Source organism: Rattus norvegicus, chromosome 3 (genome assembly GCF_021556685.1).
Source record: "Rattus norvegicus strain SHRSP/BbbUtx chromosome 3, alternate assembly SHRSP_T2T, whole genome shotgun sequence".
Lineage (NCBI taxonomy): Eukaryota > Metazoa > Chordata > Mammalia > Rodentia > Muridae > Rattus > Rattus norvegicus.
The window spans coordinates 71,962,341-71,977,394 of NC_141536.1; positions in this window are offsets into that span (position 1 = coordinate 71,962,341).

Below are 15,054 nucleotides of genomic sequence, written 5' to 3' on the forward strand. Positions count from 1 at the left end.
AAAAAATATCTTTGCTATAGGGGATCACTACAGAAAACCAGAACCCATCAAAATACTGAATTATGAAGCCCACACCCAGATATAGCTATAAAACACCTAAAGACCTATGGCTCAGTGAATATTGAGAAATGGATGGTTAAAAGATTTGTTAGAGTCAGAGGACCAGGAAATTTGCTGTGAGATTGTTTATCATAGAAACATATATATATATATATATATATATATATATATATATATATATATATATATATATATATATACCAAACTACCAAACATGAACTGAACAAAAATGCCATCAATAAACATGCCATAGTGGACACAAAGTACCTTGTGAATCATTAACCCCAGAGAAAGAACTATAGTAAACTGAGAAAGAGAGAGGTAATATTTTTCAGGGTAGAGTATGCCAGTTGTTTGTATATTATATATGAATATAATAGCAATTAGTGGCAGAAGAGGCTATGAATTTGATAAGAGTAGAAAGGGACTTTTATGGAAGGGTTTGCAAAGAGAAAGAAGAAGGGAGTAATCTTGAAATTATATTAAAACTTCAAAATTAAAATTAAAATTAGAGAACAGTAAACAAAAGTGAAATACCTTATGACATAGGAGATTATTCAGTCAGCAAAATATTCATTTTCAATTATGAGAATTTCAAGTTGAGCCATGAAAACCACGTATAAATTCGGACAGACTATCACAAGTTTGTTATCTTAATGCTGAGAGACTGGAGACTGGATGGTTGTTAGTCTAATTATGACTAAATAATTGTAAACAAGTTTCTGTAGAGGAACATGTCTCAGAAAGTAAGGGGGACCTCTGGGTTCCATTCAGGTATAAATATGCATGTCTGCAAATACAATGAATCTGTAAACAAGAGATACACACATAGTACATGAAAATATTTAAAATATGTAATCATAGACATGTGATCAAACAATTAAAAATGGAATCAATGCTACATGAGAGCTGTGTATATAAATATGTGAAATGTAAGGAGTCTAAAAACAAGTCGAAGTAAAAGTGTCTATTGGGATCCATATAATTATAGGTAAATGCAAGGCTGATAGATATTGTTTTAATATCCTTAGAATTTTATTATATATTAACTTATAAACACCAGTGAGGTTTATGAGTATAACTTGAAATGTTAGAATTTGAAGATAACATTGATATATAATGAAACAGCTATAGTTAGTACAATTTAAAATAATGAATAAATGTCTACTAGCAGCTTCCAGATGAAGATGGAGAACTCTCGGCTCCTCCTGCACCATGCTTGTCTGGATACTGCCATGCTTGCACGTTGATGATAATGGGATGAAACTAGAAACCTGTAAGCCAGTCACAATTAAATGTTGTCCTTATAAGAGTTGTCTTATAGGACAATGTCAGGGCAGGAAGGCAGGAGGGTGTGGGTGGGTGGGTGGGGAGCATCCTCATAGAGGCAGGGGAATAGAGGGAAGGAGGGAGAGGATAGTGGGTTTCTGGAGGGGAAACTGTGAAGGGGTATAACATTTGAAATGTAAATAAAAAATATCTGACAAAAATAAAAATGGAAAAATAATAAATAAAAAACAGGATTACAGGGTAATTGATTATTTTTATTATTATTAGAGACAATACATAAGCTAAAACTATAAATAGTACTTCACAACTAAATTTATTCTTTTCTGATTTTGTGGCATTTTCAAACACTTACATTTAATGAGACTTGTCTGTGTAGCAATACTAACAATGATTAGAAATGGCATCTTTCTTTTTTCTAGTAGGTATTTGTTTAATGATTCACATTTTTCATCTTTTGGCAGTAAACTTTGAAATTAAAACAACCAAAACTCATTCTTTTCTTTAACTATGACACCTACATATATTTGTTCTTTTGCTTGGAAACAGAGTATTTCTTCCTGACAGTATTAGGTATGAATTCTTTGTGTCAATTCAAAAATTCCATACCTATCAAAGTGCTCTATACACTCCCCTCCAAGAAAAACAGATCAAATGCCCTGACACTGATAGAAAAAAAGGGGCCAAAATATGCTTGAAAGACTAAAAGACAAAAGAAAAAATTTTCTAAACAGGAAAAGGTAGCCTAGACACTAAGAGCAACAACTAATAAAGGGAATCTCATGAAGTCCAGAAGCTTTAGTGTGGGAAAGGACACAATCATTCAGAAATAGTAGACTACAGAATTGGAAGAGATTTTTCATCATACATACACACAATAGAGGTAAGTATATGAAATTTATGAATAACTTTTAAAAAAACAAAACAATAGTGTGTATAGCCAGAGTTGACCTGGTCCCACAGCTCTCTGTACCCAAATCACCTGGGGGAAAGAGCTGGATACTCAGAAGTGCAGAAAATCCTAAGAGCTCAGTGGAGACCACCACTTCTGCTCACATTTTTCTCACATTCTTAGCCCAAGAGGAACCTGCCTAGGGACCTCTGGACACAGGAAGCTAGGATCCGTCCAGTCTCTGCCTGCAACCAGAGCTGAGAGCCAATGTCCAGTCTTTGGAACACCTGAGAGCAGAGGTAAGACTATTAATTCTGCTCTAAAGGACCTGTCTGGAGCCCCCAGGACACAGGAACACAGGAGCAGTCTTAGACAGGATCCTTCTGGTTTCTGACTGTGCCTGGAGCTGACCTTGTGTCACAGCTCTCTATACCAAGATACCAGTGAGAGAAAGTTGGGATCTAGGAGTGCTGAAACACAGGCTTACAGGAGGGTCAAGCCACTCTTAGAGACAACAAGACCAGCTAACACAAGGGACAACTGGATGGTAAGAGGCAAATACAGGAACCTGAGCAACAGAAACCAAGACTACTTGGCATCATCAGAGCCCAGTTCTCCCACCAAAGAAAATACTGGGTATCCAAACACACCTGTAAAGCAAGATTTGGGTTTAAAGTCACATCTCATGATAATGATAGATGACTTTAAGAAGGACATAAATAACTCCCTTAAAGAAATACAGGACGACACAGGTAAACAAGTAGAAGCCCTTAAAGAGGAAACACAAAAATCCCTTAAAGAATTACAGGAAAACACAAACAGGTGAAGGAATTGAACAAAACAATCCAGGATTTAAAAATGGAAATAGAAACAATGAAGAAATCACAAAGAGAGACAACCCTGGAAATAGAAAACCTAGGAAAGAGATCAGGAGTCACACATGTGAGCATCACTAACAGAATACAAGAGATAGAAGAGAGAATCTCAGGGGCAGAGATATAATAAAAAATATTGACACAGCTGGCAAAGAAATGGAAAATGGAAAAAGGTCCTAAACCAAAACATCCAGGAAATCCAGGACACAATGAGATCAAACCTAAGGATAATAGGTATAGAAGAGTATGAAGATTCCCAACTTAAAGGCCCAGTAAATATCATCAAGAAAATTATAGAAGAAAACTTCCCTAACTTAAAGAAAGAAAGGCCCATAAACATACAAGACCCCTACAGAACTCCAAATACTTTGGACCAGAAAATAAATTGCTCCCTTCATGTATTGTCAAAACTCCAAATGCACAAAATGAAGAAAGACTATTAAAAGCAGTAAGAGAAAAAAGGTCAAGTAACATATAAAGACAGACCTATCAGAATTACACCAGACTTCTCACCAAAGACTATGAAAGCCATAAGATCCTGGGCATATGTCATGCAGACCCTAAGAGAACACAAATGCCAGCCCAGGCAACTATATTCAGCAAAACTCTCAACTAACATAAATGGAGAAACTAAGACATTTCATGAGAAAACCAAATTTACACAATGTCTTTCTACAAATTCAGTCCTACAGAGGATAATAGACGGAAAACTCCAACACAAGGAGGGAAACTACACCCTAGAAAAAAGCAATAAAATGATCTTCTTGCAAAAACAAAAACAAAACAAACCCCCCCAAAAAAACAAAAACAAAACAAAAACAAAAACAACAACAACAAAAAAAAGATAGCCACACAAACATAATTGCATCTCTAACAACAAAAATAACAGGAAACAACAATCACTATTCCTTAATATCTCTTAACATCAATGGGCTCAACTCCCCAATAAAAAGACATAGACTAACAGATTGGATACATTAAAAGAACCCAGCATTTTGTTGCATACAGGAATATACCTCAGTGACAAAGGCAGATAGTACCTCAAAGCAAAAGGCTGAAAAACAATTTTCCAAACAAATGGTCTGAAGAAATAAGCTGGAGTAGCCATTCTGATATCAAATAAAATCAACTTTCAACCAAAAATTATCAAAAAGGATAAGGAAGGACACTTCTTTTTTTTTTTTAATTTAGAGAATACTTTATTAGTTTTTGTAATCAAACCCACGTATATAAGACCTTACATATTTAATACAGTGTGTTACCCCTGTACAAATGGAAAAAACTTTAAGTTCAACATTTCTAGACCAATATGGCTGTTAATTTCTGTACAGTGCCAACTCAACACAGTAAACGGGGATACTTTTTTCGAAAGTTGACAGCACAGGTAAAGTTTCAAAAAATTCAAATTATATATCTGTATATATATATATATATATATATATATATATATATATATATATATATATAAAGACCAATAATAGCAGTGTGTTATGCATGAACAGCAGCAACAGCTTTTCCAGGTTCTGCAGTCATCTGAACAAAACTGTAGAGACATCCAGCACACTCCATTAAAAAAAAAAAAAAAGTAAAAAAACAAAACCCGAGAAAACAGCACAGTTCTGTTACTCTTGTGGTACCTGGCACCATTTTTTTTTTAAATTAGCTTCTCAATCATCATCTGGAAAGAAAACATTCTGAGCAACATCATTAAAAACAGCTCTGATAAAGCATGGTCACTACTACGTATCATAAAGCAGGTACAAGCTATTTTACATCCACAGAGGTATGATACAGTACTGTTCTACATCTATAATACTAGAGGATACAATTTAAAAGGCATTATTTGAGACTTGATTCTACTTTTCCAGCAGAGGGCCCAAAGGATGGTGTGACACAGCTTTGTAAAGAAACATACTCTAGACAGGATTTCCTTTCACTAGTGGCACACTTCTAAGGATTCATTCTCTCCATGAATGTCAGCTAAAACCGTTATTAAAAAAATGAAATATCCCTAGAACAAAACCGTATAACCACCGGATTCACATGAAGATGACCTAGTGGAGACAAGCTGGACCTCACCTTACCAACAAGCTATCAAATCTGTTATGTTTAAACAGTGAGACCTCCAAGGAAGGAGATGCCAAGTAGTGCTTCAAAGCTTCAGACCACAATCAAACACAGCATCCTTCTCAACAGAAGCAGAAGCTCATCTGAATATGCTCATGGATGCTGACATCAACATTTAATCATCTCCTCACTCATCCAGGAAGAGGGGGAGATCAGTTACTACTGTACTTTATTGTGTTCAACCAAATCACCATGTTACAAAAATAGCAAGCTGCCATAATAAAAAATAAGGATCCTCTATCCAGCACCAGATAGCATCATTTTACTTTCAAGCCTAGAAATTGCACACTTGTATATAAACCAATCGAAGATGAGGATTGAGAGTTCATCTTGGTGGATTTTTCCTTTGATGAATATGAAGTGTCCTTCCTTATCTTTTTTGATGACTTTTAATTGAAAATTGATTTTATTTGATATTAGAATGGCTACTCCAGCTTGCTTCTTCTGACCATTTGCTTGGAAAGTTGTTTTCCAGCCTTTCACTCTGAGGTAGTGTCTGTCTTTGTCTCTGAGGTGTGTTTCCTGTAGGCAGCAGAATGCAGGGTCCTCATTGCGTATCCAGTTTGTTAATCTATGTCTTTTTATTGGGGAGTTGAGGCCATTGATGTTGAGAGATATTAAGGAATAGTGATTATTGCTTCCTGTTATATTCATATTTGGATGTGAAGTTATGTTTGTGTGCTTTCATTCTCTTTGTTTTGTTGCCAAGACGATTAGTTTCTTGCTTTTTCTAGGGTATAGCTTGCCTCCTTATGTTGGGCTTTACCCTTTATTATCCTTTGTAGTGCTGGATTTGTAGAAAGATATTGTGTAAATTTGGTTTTGTCATGGAATATCTTGGTTTCTCCATCTATGTTAATTGAGAGTTTTGCTGGATACAGTAACCTGGGCTGGCATTTGTGTTCTCTTAGGGTCTGTATGACATCTGTCCAGGATCTTCTGGCCTTCATAGTTTCTGGCGAAAAGTCTGGTGTGATTCTGATAGGTCTGCCTTTATATGTTACTTGACCTTTTTCCCTTACTGCTTTTAATATTCTTTCTTTATTTTGTGCGTTTGGTGTTTTGACTATTATGTGATGGGAGGTGTTTCTTTTCTGGTCCAATCTATTTGGAGTTCTGTAGGCTTCTTGTATGCCTATGGGTATATCTTTTTTTAGGTTAGGGAAGTTTTCTTCTATGATTTTGTTGAAGATATTTACTGGTCCTTTGAGCTGGGAGTCTTCACTCGCTTCTATACCTATTATCCTTAGGTTTGATCTTCTCATTGAGTCCTGGATTTCCTGTATGTTTTGGACCAGTAGCTTTTTCTGCTTTACATTATCTTTGACAGTTGAGTCAATGATTTCTATGGAATCTTCTGCTCCCGAGATTCTCTCTTCCATCTCTTGTATTCTGTTGGTGAAGCTTGTATCTACAGCTCCTTGTCTTTTCTTTTGATTTTCTATGTCCAGGGTTGTTTCCATGTGTTCTTTCTTGATTGCTTCTATTTCCATTTTTAATTCCTTCAACTGTTTGATTGTGTTTTCCTGGAATTCTTTCAGGGATTTTTGCGATTCCTCTCTGTAGGCTTCTACTTGTTCTCTAAGGGAGTTCTTTATGTCTTTCTTGAAGTCCTCCAGCATCATGATCAAATATGATTTTGAAACTAGATCTTGCTTTTCTGGTGTGTTTGGATATTCCGTGTTTGCTTTGGTGGGAGAATTGGTCTCCGATGATGCCATGTAGTCTTGGTTTCTGTTGCTTGGGTTCCTGCGCTTGCCTCTCGCCATCAGATTATCTCTAGTGTTACTTTGTTCTGCTATTTCTGACAGTGGCTAGACTGTCCTATAAGCCTGTGTGTCAGGAGTGCTGTAGACCTGTTTTCATGTTTTCTTTCAGTCAGTTATGGGGACAGAGTGTTCTGCTTTGGGGCGTGTAGTTTTTCCTCTCTACAGGTCTTCAGCTGTTCCTGTGGGCCTGTGTCTTGAGTTCACCAGGCAGGTTTCTTGCAGGGGAAAAGTTGGTCCTACCTGTGGTTCCAAGGCTCAAGTTTGCTCGTGGGGTACTGCCTAAGTCCTCTCCGCGGCGGCAGCAACTGGGAAGATCTGCGCTGCTCTTTCCGGGAGCCTCCGTGCACCAGGGTTCCAGATGACGTTTGGTGTTTTCCTCTGGCGCCTGGATGTGCACAGAGTGCAGTCTCTTCTGGTTTCCCAGGCGTGTCTGCCTCTCTGAAGGTTTAGCTCTCCCTCCCACGGGATTTGGGTGCAGAGAACTGTTTATCCGGTCTGTTTCCTTCAGGTTCCGGCGGTGTCTCAGGCGCAGGGATCCTGCCGCTCCTGGGCCCTCCCCTACGTGAACCCAGAGGCCTTATACAGTTGCCTCTTGGGCCAGGGATGTGGGCAGGGGTGGGCAGTGTTGGTGGTCTCCTCCGCTCTGCAGCCTCAGGAGTGCCCACCTGATCAGGCGGTGAGGTCTCTCTCCCTGGAAGGACACTTCTTATTCTTTGTAGTGAGCCATATTGGATTTGGGCTTGGCCAGTTTGTAACTTGTATGGCCACAGTTAAGATTACTGCCATAAAGTCATGGGATTGTTGGACAGAGGTCTTTCCCATGTATTTAAGGCACAGGAAGAAAAGACCAAGTAGTAAACACCCGGTGTCTCCACTGCATGACCTCTGCTGAGCCCGGCTGATGCATGTGGAACTGACACGCCTGGACCACGCCTGGGTGGTGGTCAATTTACTTCTGCCTTTTGCTTCCTCAGCCTTTATCCTTGAGATTTAGGCTGGTCTTCTTGGATTTCTCCCTAATTAATTCAGGTCTCTTAGTAGGTCTTTTGTCACCGAAGTCACGAGTCAGGTAGTCATGAGCCAGGGTTTCCCACTGTGCTTCCCAGATATTCTCTACCTGGAGACTTGGGTATGTAAGTGGTGAATAAAGCTACAGGCGTCTCTTCCGCTCTCCCTCTCTTCCTCCTTCTTCTCTCTCTCTGACTCTCTTCTGCTCTTCCTCTCTCTCTCTCTCTCTCTCTCTCTCTCTCTCTCTCTCTCTCTCTTCCTCTCCTGGCTTGGCACAATAACCTGTATGTGTGTGTGTATGTGTGTGTGTGTGTGTGTGTGTGTGTGTGTGTGTGTGTGTGTTTGTTTCTTTCATCCCGAAGGCTTTCACCCTATTCTCGGTGCCATGTTGGTGCTGGCGCTGACAATTCTTCAAAGGAAAAATCCACAAAGATGAACTCTCAATCTTGAATATCTATGTTCCACACATGGATAGACCCATGGCTTCAGCTGCATGTGCAGCAGAGGATCACCTTATTGGGTACCAATGTGAGGACAAGCCCTTGGTCCTGCCATGGTTGGACACCCCCCCCCACTACTGAAGGAGAATGTCAGAGTGGGGAGGCAGGAAGGGGTGGGTGATTGGGTGGGGAAATACAGTCATAGAAGAAGAGGAGGGAGGTGGGATAAGGAATTTATGAATGGGAAACTGGGAAAGGGGATATTATTTGAAATGTAAGTTAAAAATAACAAATAAACAAAAAACAAAAGAACAAAAAATAAAAATAAAAATCTCTTGCTCTTGGCACTCATACATCACACAGCTTAAGTTTCCAATATCCTGAAATTAGACAAGCCGTGGACCTAGGTAACTATTTATTCTGCTGAAGGAACTTCACAATAAAATTACACCTAATGGCATTTTTGCCATACTCATAGGCCTGTACTTTGCTTAACCTTCCACCAATAAGCTTCTGCCTGCAGTTCATGGAAGCTAGCTTAGAGGTTCACAGCTTCTCCAAATAGATGTCTTTATTTAACTCCCTCAGTACTCAAGGGACTCAGCAGAAGAGAAACGGAGAAGATTGTAATAGCTGGAAGGAGCACTTCATTCAAAGCTCCCCTCCCTTGAGTCCTAAGAATCTCTCACCTCCCAGGTCTTTGGTACATTCAAGAGACACCCCCTCATCTCCGCCTACCTCCCAAGGTTGCCCATTTCTATCTTTCTGCTGGCCTTCTGAGTTTCAGCCTAATCCCCTCTCCCAATACTTTATCATGTTACCTCCTTCCCCTCTCTGCCCCCTCTCTTACCCAGGTCTGTCCCTCACTCTACCCAAGGTGACTGCATTCTTCTCCCTCTCAAGTGAGATTGAGGAATCCTTACTTGGGACCATCAACTTGTTAACCTTCTTGAGTCTTGTGGTTTGTGTCCTGCCTATCCTGGTTTGGCCTCAGTGAGAATAGATACACCTAATCCTCAAGAGACTTGAGACCTGAGGGAGTGGGGAGACAGAGGGTGGGGGATATGGAGGGATGGGGGCATCCTCTTGCAGAGGGATATAGGATGGGGAACAATTGCAGGGCAGACTAGGAGGGATATGAAATCTAAACTGTAAAAAAGGATTCAAGAATAAAAATCATAAATATTTAAAAAGAAGAGCTAAAAGGATGGAGCACTCCAAGGAAACTGCATACTATAGACAAATTAAGACTGATACATACATGAACCTCACAGATATTGTTACATCATGTTCAGGACCTGCACGGATTCATGCTAGATGGATTCCCTGTGCTGAATGGGGGAAGTAGAAAAGAGCTCCCATCCCTAACAAGGAAGCTATCTGCAGTTGATAACCACTTGTTTTTTTTAAAGCCTCCTTTTATAGATACTGAGAATATCAGCCACACATCAGGAGAGGTCCCATGCCCATCAGCAAGACAGCAAGATAGTCAACACCAAACAAACACAATGATGTTTTTGTCTCATGTTTCTTTGTTTCAACAAAGTTTTGGTCTTATTTGACCTTTGTTCCATTATTATGGTTTCAGATTTTGCTCTCTCTCTCTCTCTCTCTCTCTCTCTCTCTCTCTCTCTCTCCCATGTCTCTATATTTGTGAAGAAAGATAATGATAGAGAGAGATTCTTATGGGTTTTTTCCTGTTGTTTTCAATATTGAGAAAGAAAGGACCTGAAACTGTGTCATGATATAATGCAAGGGTCTCTCTCCTTCCCCAAATCCCACTAAGGCTGTGTCACATCTCTCCATATACAAATCCTGCCCTGGGAGAACTGGTATCACAGTTAGCTACACAAACATAATTCCATCTCTAATAACAAAACATTAGGAAACAACAGTCACTGGTCCTTCATATCTCTTAATATCAATGCACTGAATTCCCCAATAAAAAGACATTGTAAGGACCCAGCATTTTGCTGCATATAGGGAATGCACCTCAGTGACAAAAACTGAAACTATCTCAGAGTAAAAAGCTGGAAAAAATTTCTAAGCCAATGGTCCCAAAAAACAAGCTGGACTAGCTATTCTAATATCAAATAAAATAGATTTCAGCCAAAAGTTATCAAAAAAGAAAAAGAAAGACACTCATATTCATCAATGAAAAAATATACCAAGATGACCTATGAATTCTTAACATCTATGTTCCGAAAACAAGGGCACCACAATCAAAAAACAAACAAACAAACAAACAAACAAACAAAAAGCAAAAAAACAAAAAAACAAACAAACAAAAAAACAACTTTACAAAAGCTAAAAGCACACATTGAACCTCACAGAATAATAGTGGGGGACTTCAACACATGGCTTTTATCAAAGAACTGATCATAGAAACAGAAACTAAGCAGAGACACAGTGAAACAAACAAAAGTTATGAACCAAATGGATTTAACAAATATCTGTAGAACATTTCATCCAAAAACAAAAGAATGTGCCTTCTTCTCAGCATCTCATGGTACCTTCTCCAAAACTGATCATATAATCTGTCTCAAAACAGGCCTCAACAGATACAAGAAGATTGAAATAATACCATGCATCCTATCAGATCACCACAGACTAAGGCTGGTCTTCAATAACAACAAAAAGGACAGAAAGCCCACATATACATAGAAGTTGAACAAAACTTTACTCAATAATAACTTGGTCAAGGAAGAAATAAAGAAATTAACGAATTTTTCAAATGTAATGAAAATGAGAGACAACATACCCAAACCCAAACTTATGGGACACAATGAAAGCAACGCTAAGAGGAAAACTCATAGCTCTTTGTGCCAAAAAAAAAAAAAAAAAAAAAAAAAAAAAAAAAAAAAAAACCAAACTGGAGAGAACATACACTAACAGCTTGACAGTACACTTAAAAGTTCTAGAACAAAAAGAAACAAAGACACCCAAGAGAAGTAGATGGCAGGAAATAGTCAAACTCAGGGCTGAAATCAACTAAGTAGAAACAAAAAGAACTACACAATGAATCAACAAAACTAGGAGACTTTTTTTTTTGAGAAAATCAACAAGATAAATAAACCCTTAACCAGAATAACCAGAAGGTACAGAGAGTATATTCAAATTAACAAAGTCATAATAGTCATAAATACCTCGGTGTGACTCTAACCAAGCAAGTGAAAGATATATATTAATAGAACTTTAAGTCTCTGAAGAAAAAAGTTAAAGATCTCAGAAGATCAAAAGATAGCCTACGCTCATGGATTGACAGGATTAATATAGTAAAAATGACAATCTATAGATTCAATGCAATCCCCATCAAAATTCTAATTCAATTCTTCATAGAGTTATAAAAAGCAATTCCTCAATTTATTTGGAATAAAAAATACTCAGCATAATAAAAACTATTCTCAACAATAAGAGAATTTTTGGAGGAATCCCCATCCCTTACCTTAAGCTGTATTACAGAGCAATCATGAAAAAAAAAAAAAAAAAAAAAAAAAAACCTCTATGGTATTGGTAAAGAGAGAGGCAGGTAGATCAATGGCATAGAATTGAAGACACAGAAATGAACTCACATACATATGGTCACTTGATCTTTGACAAAGGACTAAAACCATCCAGTGGGAAAAAGACAGCATTTTCAGTAAATGATGTTGGTTCAACTGGCCATCAGCATGTAGAAAAAATGCAAATTGACCCATTCTTATCTCCTTGTACAAAGCTCAAGACTAAGTGATCATCCACGTAAAACCAGATACACTGAATCTAATAGAAGGGAAAGTGGGGAAGAGCCTCAAACACATAACCACAAGGGAAATTTTCCTAATCAGAACAACAGTGGCTTATGCTCTAAATCAACAACTGACAAATGGGACTTGATAAAATTGAAAAGCATCTGTAAGACCCATGACATTATCAATAGGGCAAAATGGCAACCAACAGATTGAGAAAAGATCTTACCAACACTACATCTGATAGAGGGCTAATATTCAACATGTACAAAGAACTCCAAAGACACCAGAGAACCAAATTAAACCTTATTAAAATAAACCTTATTAAAAAGCAGGGTACAGGGGTTGGGGATTTGACTCAATGGTAGAGCGCTTGCCTAGCAAGCGCGAGGCCCTGGGTTCAGTCCCCAGCTCCAAAAAAAAAAAAAAAAAAAACGGGGTAGAGAGCTAAACAAAGAATTCTCAAGTGAGGAATATCAAATAGCCACTAAGCACCTAAAGAAATGTTCAACATCCTTAGTCCTCAGTGAAATGCAAATTAAAATAACCTTGAGATTCCACCTCACACTAGTTGGAATGATGATGGAGAGGAGGTGGAGAAAGAAAAACACTCCTCCATTGTTGGTGGGATTGAGTGCAAACAGGTACCACCACTCTGGAAATCAGTGCAGAGGTTCCTTAGAAAATCTGACATAGTACTACCTCAGGATCCAACTCGTAACTATATCCCCTATAGATGCCCCAATATATAACAAGGACACATGCTCCACTACAGCCTTATTTATAATAGCCAGAAGCTAGAAAGAGCCCAGATGTTCCTCAACAGAGTATTTGATATAGAATATGTGGTACATTTATACAATGAAGTACTACTCAACTATTAAAACAATGACTTTATGAAATTCACATGCAAATGTATGGAACTAGAAAATATGCTGAGTCAGGTAACCAGGCACAAAAGAACACACATGGTATGTACTCACTGATAAGTGTATATTAGACTAAAAGCTCAGAGTACACATGATACAATTTACAGATTACAGGAGAAGAAAAACCAAAGTGTAGATTCCTCAGTCGTCTCAGGATGGAGAAGAAATACTCACAGGAGGTAGAGAGAGGGGAGGATAAATGGGATGCAGGATCAGGTATTGGAGGATGCAGAGATAATATATGTAGGGTTAGAAAACTTAACAGAGATGTGTAACAATGGGAGATGAAGAACTGGTGGTAGCCACCAGAAAGTCCCAGATGTCAGGAAAGCAAGAGGCTCCCAGGACTCAATAAGGATGAGATTAGCTGTAATGCCCAACAAAGGGAAGGGAGAACCTATAAAGACCATATCCAGAGGTTAGGCAAGCCCCTGGTTATGGGATGGGATCACCCATTCATCTCCAGAATTTTAACCCAGTATTGCTCCTGTCTAAAAGAAATATGGGGCAAAGTTTGGAGAAGACACTGACTGAAGGAAAGGCCATCCAGAGACTCATCCCATATACAGACACAAACCCCAACCATTATTGGGGATACCAATAAGTGCTTGATGATAGGAGCCTGATATAGCTGTCTACTGAGAGGCCCTGCCAGAGCCTAACAAATTAGAGAAGGATACTCACAGCCAATCATTGGACTTAGTACTGGGACCCCAATGGAGGAGTTAGGAAAAGGTCTGAAGGAGCACAAGGTGTTTGCAACCCCATAAGAAAAATAACATTATCAACCAACCAAACACCCCAGAATTCTCAGGGACCAAACCACCAACCAAAGAGTACCCATGGAGAGGCCCACGGCTCCAGCTGCACGTGTAGAAGAGGATGGCCTTAACTGGCATCAATGGGCAGAGAGGTCATTGGTCCTGTGAAGGCTCGATGCCCCAGTATAGGGGAATGCTAAGAAAGTGAGGTGGGAGAGAGTAGTGGGTGGGTGGGGAAACACTCACTTAGAAGTAGGGAGACGGAGGATGGGATACAGGTGTTTTGGAGGAGAAACTGGGAAAGGGTTAACATTTGAAATGTAAATAAATAAAATATTAAAGAAAAACAACCAAAGGACCATAATATTTCTGAAAGAAAGAAAGAAAGAAAGAAAGAAAGAAAGAAAGAAAGAAAGAAAGAAAGAAAGAAAGGAAGGAAGGAAGGAAGGAAGGAAGGAAAAAATGACAGGGCATTAAATGGTGAGAATGGGTTGCAATCCCACAGTCAAAAACTCTGACCCCACATTGTTCTTTTCTAAAAGAACTGCAGGGACAAAAATGGGGAAGAGACAGAGGAAAAGCCAGTATAGTGATTGGGCCAACTTGGGATCCATCTCAAGGGGAGGCTCCAAGGCCTGACACCATTACTGACGCTATGATGTGCTTACAGACAGGAATCTAGCATGGTTGTCCTCTGAGAGTCTCAACAAGCAGCTGACTGAGATGGATGTGGTTGAATTATGGAAAGACTGGAAGAAGCTGAGAAGGAAAGCGACTCCATTGGAAGAGCAGCAATCTCAACTAACATGGATCCCTGAGATCTCTCAGACACTTAGCCACCAATCAGGCAGTATACAAGAGCCTTTCCAAGGCCCCAAACTCATATACAGCAGAGGACTGACTGATCTGGCCTCTGTGGATGAAGATGTGCCTAACCCTTGAGAGACTTGAGGCCCTTGAGTCTTGAGGGAATAGGAAAGCCTGTCAGGGGGCTTTGGGAACATCCTCTTGGAGACAATGTGAGGGGGAATTAATGGGTTGAGGAACTGTGGGAGGTGTGACTAGGAGGAGGGTAATGGCTGAACTGTAAAAATTAAAAGTAATATAAAAAATACAAGATGATAAACTCTATAGAGAAAAACTGTAATTAAATTTCATGTAGCTCTATAATGTTATTT